The sequence below is a fragment of the Palaemon carinicauda genome, chromosome 30 (assembly GCF_036898095.1).
Source record: "Palaemon carinicauda isolate YSFRI2023 chromosome 30, ASM3689809v2, whole genome shotgun sequence".
NCBI classification, from domain to species: Eukaryota; Metazoa; Arthropoda; class Malacostraca; order Decapoda; family Palaemonidae; genus Palaemon; species Palaemon carinicauda.
This window is the reverse complement of record NC_090754.1, coordinates 71,208,011-71,221,501: the sequence shown is the minus strand read 5'-3', so window position 1 is coordinate 71,221,501 and position 13,491 is coordinate 71,208,011.

Genomic DNA, 13,491 nt, shown 5'->3' with positions numbered 1-13,491 from the left:
CACACACGCCTATGAATGCCGTAGGACACACTCGCCTACCCCGTGACGAGCCGGAGCGGCAATAGCCACCCATCATCCACCACTCGCTCGCATCCAAACCAACGACTTCTACAGCCACTCACTGTCGCTAATCGGCGCAGTTTTTACTACTAACTCTCCAGATTCAGGGCACCTATTTAACATGTTCAGTATGTCATTTTTAGAGGGGGAGCCATGTACCAACCGTGTGTCACACAATTGTACATAATTCCTTTTGTTTATAATATGCTTGTATCTTCGCTCTTCCCTCAAACGAACATGAAAATTCATGTCTGCTGTTTTGCTCTGAACATTGTCTGTCTCTTGAACATGTTACGTCCTGTTGCCTTGAGGTTTTGTATATAAAGAAGAGTGTTCCTTAATATATAACTCAGTCGTTTCCAATAACCTTGAGTTCACACCCTTACTCGGCACCGTCACATGATTTTTGGCTATTTGGCCCGGTGCTGGGGCCTGTGAAAGCCATTCTGCACCAAAAGTGTACCTAAAACATTTAGATTTTTTAGTCTTAACGTAGTTTAAGAACATATATATGAGAGAGAGAGAGAGAGAGAGAGAGAGAGAGAGAGAGAGAGAGAGAGAGAGAGAGAGAGAGAGAGAGAGTATTTATACCAATTACAAAGAATGATTTCAATATGATTCAATCATCTAAATTAATTTGGTTCTCCTGGAGGTTTAGAAAAAGGGGTTTATATACACTCAACAAGAGACAAGTGGAATTAGATTGCAATATTTCAATCATCTAAATACGAGGGTCATATTGTTTTGCTATCAATGGTCTTGAATCTTCCTAGACCGTTCCATCCTCCTGTCAGGGTAAATTAAAAATAAATTTCTATTGGGTTGTCTTATAATCAAAGGAAAGGTGGTCTACGAGTCAGGTCTGATTTATAATTAACTAGACATGAAAACCACTTTGTAGTTTATTATTATTTATTACCATTACTACTTTCTAATGTTATTGAGTAAAACTTAGGAAGAAGGTATACATATACACCTTCGAAGCTCATTCTCTTTCAACTTCCCAAATACCAACACTGAACTAATTAACATTCATTTGAAAGAGGTAAATTTCATTTCTTTTCCTTTAAATACAGATTACTGATAAAAGTAGATTAACGAAGAACCCAAAAGCCAACAAAGTCACGAATTCAAGTAAAAAGAAAAAAACCAAGAACAGAATAACAACTAACATGAAATGCAAATCGATGAAACAGCATTAGACCCTCAGTGATAGACATTTTTGGATTACTTGCTAAGTTAGAACTTCGCTTAAGATTGCGGGCTGCTATGATGCATAATGAACTCGTGTCTGGCCTCTATTTGTATGGCTTTAAATAAAAGAAAAAGAAAAAAAGTCAGAGAAAATAAAAGGATATGATGTTAACAACCGACCCATTAACAAAAATGATCACAAATCGCTTCTCCTACTAGCTAAGAAACCATTCCCTCCCCTCCCCTCAACATCTTCATGCCCTACATGGATATCACGACCTAGGGACGTTGAGTACCCAAAAATCTGAGTAGCCTACACATCCTTACAGCTAGATCTACCCTACTGTCTAGACACTCTGACCAAAGTATCTTCCAAGATCTAAAATCTGAAGTAATATCATGAAGTTACGACCTTAGAACCTTCATTCTGCTATGTTTATGCATGAATATTGGATCATATAACCCGGAGCTGGGGCCAGGGATGCAATTCAACACCGAGATGCAAAAGGGGAAAACCCCAGTTATTGAACAATGAGGTAAAAGTATAACAAAGACAGCAAGTGGGAACAGGTAAATTAGAAGACCACTAAGTAAGTTCAGCTAGGGGATGAAGGGATGCTTCATTAGCCATATGTCATATCTACAGTGCACCGCGTTAAGTGAACTACCCTTCTATGGGGCTTATCCTACTTTTATACAGGCCAGTGGTACAAGTTGAGGTTCAAAGTAGGCTGATCAAAGGCAAGTATAACTTCAATGAGCTGACTGCGTCTTATCTATGTTTTGTAAGGTACATATAATAATAAAAAAAAAAAAAAACTGCAAATGTTTTTGCATTATACCAATTCTTTAAATCATGTCTGTCTGCCTTTATCTAATATAAAGAAATATCATATTAAATAGCCAGTCTTTGAAATAATGGAGAAGTTTAACCAACAGCCGAGTCTCATTTACATATTTGTTCCTAACTGGAAAAAAGTAAAAGGTAAATTGTAAAGTTGGATGAAGAGGGAAAGGCAAAAAGCAATGAGACTTCAACACTACAGTGCTCCTTGTCGAGACAACGTATGCGTTTCATTTTAGATAACAACAACAATTTCGACAGAAAATCCGTCACCATGGATCAAAAGTCAAGATGCCATGAAGGAAGAGCTACTAAGATAACCAAGATTGTTCCAGTATTGGATTTCTATGGGCGACGGTAATGATGTTGATGGTTGTGATAGCGATCTGTGTCAAGGTCTGCAGTATTCTATAGAGCTTGATCTATATAATTACGAAAGAGGCAACACTATAGTCAATTCTTTTTAGTGAGACAGATTTGCACCGACTCGCAAAGGTGCCCTTTTAGCTCGGAAAAGTTTTTGTCCGACCAATCAGCTATTAGGAAGTTTTTCCGAGCTAAAAGGGCATCCCTGCGAGTTAGTGCGAATTCTGCTTTACTAAAAAGAATTAACTATAGCTACATGCATCGCTAGCTCTTTTAAAAGTTAGTAAAATGAGTAGCCTGTCTTCTCTCGGGATCTCGCTTATCTTCAAATTACTCTTTTTACGTCAACTTAAATTTCGTCTTTTCATAGTTTTTCTCTATAATTTTCATAGTTTTTCTCTATAACGTATTGTATTTTCTCTCTCCCATTACCATCAATAACTTATTGTTTTTCTCTGTCATTGCGGGAATATGAAAAAATGTGACAAAGTTCCTATTACAGACACTAGAAGATACAAGACAATAAAAAACATTGAATGATGTAGATGCAAACTAAATGTAAATACGTTGATGAAATTTAACATATATTTGTTATAAACACGACCAAGCAACCAAAAGAAATACAGAGATTTTTATTGTTCAAAAAGATAGACCAATATATTTATAACGTGATTTGATAATGAAAAAGAAAAAAAATTATTTAGGACATTATACCAGTGGAAAGAATCAGAATACCTTTTCCCGCCTAGACCAGAAGAAAAAAAGATAGGGGAAACAAATAGAAAAAGAGGAACTTTCTTCATCACAAAGAAGAAAAATGCAAGGGGCAGGAAGAACAGAAGCAGGAAGCGAATTCTAATGCCGGGCTAGTGAGGGGAACACGGTCTAGGTATAAGTGGCTCAACCGTGGAGGTGAAGATAAAATAGAAGATTCCTCACCTAGCCAAAGGGGGGAAAAAGCACAAGATTGCTTTAAACAAGGTCTACAGACCTAAATGGACCTTGGCTTTAAACTTCTGGAGATGAACGGTAAAGTAATCGATAAAATGTTTAATTTGCATATGTAAATTCTTTTTGGCTCAAGGGGTTAAACTACTGGAATGTAATTGTTCAGTGGCTACTTTGATTTTGGTTGAAAGGCCGCTCATGAATGGCAGAGGCAAGGGACAATGATATTGCCCTATCTAACAGGACATTGCCATAGAGACTGATCACATTACATATGATCAGCACCAAAGTCCTTCTTCACCCAAGCTAGGACCAAGAAGGACAGGCAATGGCTGGTGATGACTCGGCTGATAGACCTGTAGGATCCCCCAAACCCTAATCCTTAGCCCACAAGGATGGTGAGGTTGCAGAGACCAATGAAACTAACGAGTTTGAGCGGGACTAGAACCCCAGTCTGGCAACCACCAGGCAAAGACACTACCACTAGGCCAACACAACCCTAAGGGCAGAAGAGACTCTTTAGCTATGGTAAGCAGCTCTTGTAGAAGGACACTTCAAAATCAAACCATTGTTCTCTAGACTTGGGTAGTGCCATTTAGTCTGTACCATGGTATTCCACTCTCTCGGGGTAGAGTTGTCTTGCTTGAGGGTACATTCGGGCACACTATTCTCTCCTATTTTTCTTCCTTTTTTTTCAAGTTTTTTACAGATCTAATTTAATGTTGTACTGTTCTTAAATTATTTAATTTTCATTTTTCATTACTTCTCTTGTAGCCTATTTATTTTATCATTTCCTTTCCTCACCGGGATATTTTTTCTTGTTGAGCACTTGGGCTTATAGCATCTTGCTTATCAAAATAGGGTTGTAGGTTAGATAATAATTATAATAATAATAATAATGTGAAGCTGATCTGAAGACTCAAATGGCTTTAAATTTGACTTTAAACTAGAGCGAAAATTAATAAGTGATTATTCTTTTAAGCCACAGCCATTTAAGGAAAGTGACTTATGACCTAAAGAATTCACCATCTGATGGCGTAGGTCTTACAACCTTACCTCTTAAAATTTACTTTATAAACCAGAAGCTTTCAAAACTCTTATCATACACACATACAGAGGGTCAGGAGGCATAAACAAACCCCACAGCCTTGAATCTGAATTAGAGAAACAAAACTTTCTCCCTTCTAATTCAGAATTGGACCCTTGAACAGATAGATTCAAAATGAAAATTACTTTTTGGCCTATATTTACCAAGACCAAAAACAATCAAATGACTCTACTGTTAAATATTTACACACATACGTATGTACGAGTATGTATGTATATATAAAACCAAAGGCTTACATCTGAGAATGTAAAGCTGAAAAAATACGAGAAATCATGTAGGAAACACACTGACGTCACTTACGCACTAGCCTTCAACGAGAGAGAGAGAGAGAGAGAGAGAGAGAGAGAGAGAGAGAGAGAGAGAGAGAGAGAGAGAGAGAGAGAGAGAGAGAGAGAGAGAGAGGAACTGCCAAATCGGTGTGTTTTTATTGGAAGACCTAGGAAAACGTCCTTTTTCAAAGGATAGTGCCGTAACGACATAATCTTACTTGGAAGTGAAGGTGTATGAAGATGTAACAAATCGCCAGCGTTTATGGTGGCCCATGAAAACAAAACTGTTCTTGATTTATTGACGAAACTCGAAAATAAGTTTTCAAACGAGGACCTACCACTGGAGGTATAACGTGGCCCAGGCCAAGTTGGTGCTCGCCGTTATGGTGAATCCTCTCGATACTAAGGTGTTATTGTTTCTTGGAGTGATGGAAGGAGGGTTATTGGAGGATTTATTACTGAAACTCCCATCAAGCGACTGAATACAAGGTTGTGGTGGCCCATTTGGTAACGTCTCTCCCTGGTGATCGCCAGACTGAGATTCGAGTCACGCTCAAACTCGATAGTTCCTTTAGTGTCTGCAACCTCACCATCCTTGTGAGCTAAGTTGGGGGGTTTAGGGGAGCCTATAGTTCTACCTGCTGATGATATAAAAGTATAAATGGTCAGTCTCTAGGACATTGTCCTGCTTCCAAGGGCAATGTCACTGTCCCTTGCCTCTGGTACTCATGGGTGGCCTTTAAACCTTTAAATAGTTAGCCTTGATGGTTTCATTGACTTTTTACATATGGAAAAGATTCTTAGTGATATGAAATTAGATGATGAACTATATAGAAATCAAGCTATTTCTTACTACGTTAAGTTCAAACAAGAATCTACCTCTGCAAGAATTTGTTCTGACTATGAAAATGAAGAGTTAACCATCGACGCAGGTAAATTGAAGGTAAAAGTGTGTTGTGTATCAGGTTCGAAAATTTATGCAAGAGTAAGAAATGTTCCGTTTGAAATGAGTGATGAAGACGTTGCTTTAACTTTAAGTAAATATGGCGAGGTATTTGGCGTGAGACAAAGTACATGCTAGGGAAATAGGTATAAACATGTTCTAAATGGTCGTAATGATGTTAAGAAAATAAGACATTCCTACAAGTTTGTACTATAGGGGTCAACATTTATCTTTGTGGAACAATGGACAAAGACAAACGTGTCGAAGGTTTGGAATGGTTAGTCACTTTGCAGCGGGATGTTCCACTCCATATTTGGAGAGATCTAATAATTCCATTGGTACATTTTACCGGAAACCCCCGGAAACCTCCTATATTATTGGTCAAAGGTGGCAGACTACTCCATGAACCGTATCCTGAGTTGATCACCAGTCTGTTCATGAGCATAGCAGGTGCAAAGTTAATGTTAATAGAGTCTTATCAAATGAATTTCCAATGAACAGTGGAGTACGCCAAGGGAATGTGTTGTCATCTAGGTTGTTTATCCTCCTCATTGACTTTGTAATGCGTAGAACAGTCAAGAGATGGCGGAGAAGGATTGGACTGTATTGGTGATAGGAATTTAGACCTAGAGTATGCTGATGATGCTGTCCTTGTTAGCAGAACCTCACAGGATTTGCAATGCTTGCTTACCAGAATGCATGAAATATCACACGAGGTTGGGCTGAAGATAAATGGAAGCAAGACAGAGATGATGAGAACCGAGTATGCAATGGGAGATGATATATCATTGGAAGGAGAAAGGATTAATGAAGTAGAATCATTTAAGTATTTAGGAATTATGTTCTCCAATACAGGGTTTTTAGAATTAGAGTTTAGTGAAATATTAAAAAAAAGCAAATTAGACAATGACTAGGTTAAGTAAAATTTGGAAATCATATTTCTTGAAATTACATATAAAAATCAGACTATATATCAGTTTAGTGAGATAGGTGTTAATATATACACACGAGTCGTGTTATGACAATGAAACAATCTCCAATAGATTTAGTAGATTTGAGAACAATGCCCTCAGAAGGATATTGGAAATTAAATGGCAGGACAGGATTAGAAATTAAAACTATGAGAGAGATTACTCGATTGCCATATGTGGATGAGGTCATGATGAGGGGTTGATGGAGATGGTTTGGACATGCTCTTTGCACTCCCCAAGAGAGATTAGTTCACCAAACGTTCATCTGGGCTCCACAAGGCACTATAAGAGTTTGAAGACCCAGGCCTACATGGCTGAGGACTATGAAACGTGAAGTAGATGATGAATGGAGAAATATTGAATGGAAAGCTCAAAATAGAGACGACTGGCAAAATCTAACCGAGACCCTTTGTGTCAATAGGCGTAGGAGGAGATGATGATGATGTGGCTACAATGGACACACCTTCAGAAATTTTGGTCATGTTTGGTGTTAGTGCAGCTCTCTTGATTTGTTTACAGTCATATTGCCCACAGACTGCCAAGTCAGCCTTTCTTACCGAGCCATTGTCCAGATTAGTGCACAGGAGATGAGTAAGAACAGTTCAAGCCCCAACAGTCACCCTCATGTGTACCACAACCTTTGTGCCTCATGATCCTAAAGATTTCCACCCTAACCACTTAGTTGTTATGAATGACAAGGGGAAAAAATCCCAAGTTGATCTCACTAGCCCTTCTCCAGTCCTGAGTCTCACAGAATAGCCAACTCTTCAGTGTATGCCTTCAACCCCCACAACGCAATTCCGACCCCTCTCAGGTGAGGTTAGGGTAAAAAGTTTGTTGAAAACCTCACCTTGGAATGAGTGTCAGCAGAAAGAGTCCTGACCTTCAAGATGCAACACATATTGAACAATCCCTGGTAAAGTCAAGTTGTGCAAAAGCTGGCGCAAGTGCAGATATTGATACAACCTATGGCAGTTGTTTGGAAGCTGAAGGAGGTACTTAACTCCATTCTAATCTGAAAGGTTTTCATTATCTTGAAATCAAAGATCCTTTCTCAGCATAAAATGCATGTCCCTCGTGGAGTAAAGATAAACAAGTTCTTTATTGTGATGAATGCCAGAAACATTGAACGAAGAAAAGAGACAAGTTAGTCACTTCTGGGATGACTGTGGTGCTTGGAATGGCAAGGGCACTTCCAACAAAACTCTACGTATCAACCAGCCTGGAGGTAACCTAACAAACACAGTACTGAAGGATGGACAGTACTGTGTGTTACGCATGAAAAACAAGAGGGCAGTGTACTTGTCTGTGGAACTATGACCTCTGCCTGACTTTGTGCTGACCGCCCATTGTTATTACATCCATCACACAATGGGTAGAAAATAGAAGAGAGTTAGCTGGATTGATAGGGTTATGTCACACCCATTCACATGCTATGAATACAAGGGCAATATCCGTGGCATACCATCCTCATGAAAGGTCCCATATTTCTCCATGGAAATTCAGATATAGACTTTTTTTTTTTTACTTCCTCCAACATCTTGGTGATATTCTAGGAAGCTCAGCTTCACAATTAGTAATCAGCAGTGAGGAGGAAAAGGCACAGAGCTGCCATATCATAATCAATACCAGGCTGTAGACGTCTTATATGCATGCGACACCTAAAATACAACACTATACAATACCTACGCTGGACTAACAATAACTGGGGAAAGTATACACTAAACCATGTATTGAAGCAAGCGGTTGACTGGAAATCGCAGAAACTATCAGTACTCATGGAGAAACTGAGGGACTTAGTGAAAGGGTATTATCGGGAGACCGAACGATGTTTGATGAGGTTAGGAGACTGTTCACTTGAGGAGGAATATAGGGAATTTGAATAATACGACGGAAAAGAAATGACGCTACCTACATAAACTTTTAATGATAGGAAAGGAACGAAAGAAAATGTAGTATGATCGAAGGGTAATAAAAAAGTAACTTACACACCAACCAGCAAAGGAAAAAAGCCAGGACAAGAAGAGGAAAATAGCTGTAAAGACGATAACAGTAAAACGAGAGAATCCAAGTACTGTATATAATTGTTTTAGGGTTGATGATGAGAATTTTGTATAAATATATATGCATAAAACAGTTTTGACAAATATTTTGGTATTATATTATACACATACACACACACACACACACACACACACACACACACACATATATATATATATATATATATATATATATATATATATATATATATATATATATATACATATATACAGTATATATACACATACACACACACATATATATATATATATATATATATATATATATATATATATACACATATACACATATACATATATATATATACACATATACACATATATATACATATATATACACATACACACATATATATATATACATATATATACACATATACAGTATATACACATACATACATACATATATACATATATATATATATATATATACATATATATATACATTATATACATATATAAACATATACATATACATATATACATGTATATACATACATATACATATATACATGTATACTGTATAAATATATATACAGTATATACATATACATATATATACATGTATACTGTATAAATATATATATATATATATATATATATATATATATATATATATATATATATATATATATATATATATATATAGTATTGTTTAGGTTTAAGATTTTATTATTGGCAAATGTTTTAGTAAGGTTTTATATGCTAAAATAATTTTGTACTATTTACAATCTAGTTATATCTATAATTATAAGGGAATGGGCTTTAAAATAAATTCTAACATCCCCTTAATACTCGAGTGTTATCAAAACTATGGTATGTATCGCACATGTATACTGTTATTATAGCTGTTTCGACAGCTTTTCATTGATAATGATGAGTTTGAACGTTTATTGCTACACACAGAAATTAGATCGCTGTCAACGAGAAACTGCCTGAAACTTTTTTTTTTTTATAGTCTGATACAGCTGTAAAATTTTTCCAAGACCATCAAAGTTCAATAAAAATTATTTTGAAATTTGAAGGGAAATTACTGCTATTTCCACATTCCTGTCTAAATGTAAGTTATTCAAACGGAACTTAGACCATCATGAACTCTACCGGATTCTAAGCCTCTGAATTGGATAAAGAGAAGAGCATAGCAGATGATGACCTTCGAGTGTATTGTGCTCACCTGAAAACGCTGAAAAGAGACACTTCTGAAAGATTTTAAGATATATATATATATATATATATATATATATATATATATATATATATATATATATATATATATATATATATATATATATATATATATATATATATATATATAATCTCTTTTTTTGCTTAAAATACCATATTAGGTAATCGATTCATTCATACATGTCAGCAGTGAGGAAAGAAGAGTGGCAGAGGAAGAATTAATTTCACTCCAAAACAACTTTAGGATAAGTTTCCTATCAAAGTTTTTGGTTATAAACTATCATACTTTTTGGTTATAAAAAAAAATTCTGATTTATATACGATACTATGGAACAAGGTGAAGATACATCTCATTGCCTTTCCAACATCATATTAGGTAGTACGGACCTTCAGTGCAGTTGCCTTGCTTCTTTCAAAGCAATGGAATAGACTAAAAATTACCGAACGTGGGGATCTGCTACTTCTTAGTAAGTTCCAACCTGATGTGGAGAAATTATCATCCCTACACCCAGTGCACCCATCTAATGAGCAGTGACTGTGAAAACCAAATATATTTTATTAAATAAAGAATTAATTCTTGACCTTTTTATTAGTCCTTTCAATTGGAAACAAAATAAGCTTGCATGTGTGTATTAGGGGTAACTGTGTAGACCAAATAACATGGTTTCATAAAACGAACTATTTTAAATACATACTTTGTGTTTAATATTGTTGTTTTCACTTAAAAACCCCGAATGTGTTAATGGGGTTGGGGGGGGGGGGGGTTTGAATCGGACTTGAAGCCACAGGAACGTCAGCCTGAAAGTTTGAGCAACTCTGCACTAGACTAACATAAAACGGCAATTCAACATCACCCACATCAACATTTCCAATATCAATATGCCCAAATCCATGTTCGGTCTAGTCAATAACATTTAAATTATTTCCATCAATATCAACTTCCAAAAAATAAAGGAAAATAAAAATAAAAATAAAGAAACTTACGGACATTCCTAGCTAACTAAACTAAAAAAGAAAAATATAAATAAACCAATAGTATTATTCACAACCAAACCAAATCAAGATAAAATGATACATGATATATAATTCGCTCCCATTACCAACAGGAAATCCTTCTCCTTCTGCAGTCCCAAAAAGGAAATCTCTAAAGACATTCGCTACTACCTTAAACTACCGTAAAAAAAAATTAAACAATCAATCATTACCACAAACTACCTCTTTATCTGGGTATGAAGGACTTGGCACACCAAAACAAAAAGTAAATTTTACAAACAAAAATACTGAATCAACCCTTCACAAAACACTGACACGTTTATACATTATATATATATATATATATATATATATATATATATATATATATATATATATATATATATATATATAATATACATATACTGTATATATATATATATATATATATATATATATATATATATATATATATATATATATATATATATATAGTATATATATAATATACATATACTGTATATATATATATATATATATATATATATATATATATATATATTATATATATATATTTATATATATATATATATAATATATATATATATATATATATATATATATATATATATATATATATATATATATATATATATATATATATATATATACATACATACATACATACCATCACTTTCAGAAAACCCAGAAAACCTCTAAACCTAACCCAGAAATGAATTTTCAAAATCTCCCAAAATAATTTATGCTATCTAATTATCTTCACCATCATGTTTCCTACCTTCCCTTCCTCCAAATTCATCTCTTTCCCTTTCTCTCTCTTCCATGACCTTGGCTGAGATGACCACCAGGCGAGAACAATGTCTATGGCTAATGGTGGAACCTATCTACCCATTTCCCCATTCTTTGTTTTCCAGTTTGAATGTTTTATTTCAATTCATCTTTGAATTTTCGTTCATAATCGGTAGATGCAGTCAGTTGGTTATGATGGTAACTGTGCAGGTGTTTCTAGTCCACTGCTGGACAAAGTCCTCAGCCATGTCCTTATTCGTGTCTGGGGTTTGGCCATTTTCATCACCACGCTAGCCACTGCCGATTGGTGATGGTGGGAGACTTTAGTCTGATCGCTCACATTAAGCCAACCTAGTACGGATGGCCCTGACTAGTACAGCTTTCCTGATAATGGTAATACAGACCCTTTTATCCCATTAAGGTATCCCCACTCAGAAAGGGTTTCTAAATTCATTGCCTAGATATTAATCAATTTTCTATTTATGGAATTGTCATATGGCTCGGCGCTACTATTCAGTGCTCATATGGTACTGAGGAAAACTCTTTCAGTAGTGATACGAAATGAGGTTGGACAGCATGATGGAAGTAAGGATGCTGGGAAGAATGTAATTTTGAAAGTTTATAAGTGATTACAGCTCGGTGATGAATGCATATAGTACAGTTGGACACACGAATTCCTGGCAAACCTTACTCTGAGGAAGTGCATCCTGCCACACACTTACTCCACTGAGTAACCAGACAGATATTATAGGAAGAGAAGGCAGAGGTGGTTGTCAGGGCTACTCACATGAACTCTCCGTGCAGTAAGGATGTGACAGGATACACTTCCTCGGAGAGAAGTGTGGCTGGAATTCCTGTGCCAAAATGTACATGAGGGGAGAGGGGGGCTGAAGATACTTCATGAAGTTCATCATCATCATCTCCTCCCACGCCCATTGACGCAAAGAGCCTTGGTTAGATTTCGTCAGTTGTCTCTATCTTGAGCTTTAAAATCAATACTTCTCCTACTTCATGCTTCATAATCTTCATCTATGTAGGCCAGGGTCTTCCAATTCTACTGGTGCCTTGTGGAACTCAGTTACAAGTTTGGTGAATAACTCTCTTGGGGAGTGCGATGATGAAGTTAGTCAATAGAAATACTATGTATTTGATCTCTTAAATATCCCATAAAATCCAGAATTGAAACAGACAAGAGGTTCCTTCTTCACGCAAAAGAAAATCAGAAATATTAAACTACTCTCTTTCTTACTTTCCTTGCACCCCATTTCCACTTACTGTATATGAGACTTGCGATTTCTAAGTTTGTAAGCACAAACTTTAGGACCGAAACTACAGGCCCCAGACGAGCACTTAAACATGAGTAACAAGGTCGTCTGGCACTCGGTGAAGGTCACTCATTCCATACTGATCAGCATCATAGCTCCGCATGAACAGATGATAAAATTTTCTAATACCAGACGTAGCAGTTGAAGAAGAATGGGTAACAGGAATAAAACTGTCGCTTAATGATTTCACTTTGTAATCTGAAATAAGTCCCTTGACCGTTGACTTACATTCACAAGTGTATAGAATAAATATAAAAAAAAAATGAAACACGGAAAATAATTTTACGGCTATGCAAATGGGTATTTCTCTCTCTCTCTCTCTCTCTCTCTCTCTCTCTCTCTCTCTCTCTCTCTCTCTCTCTCTCTCTCTCTCTCTCTCTCTCTCTGCGTTTATAACCATAGAGATATTCATAAAGAAAATTCCTGTGATAGA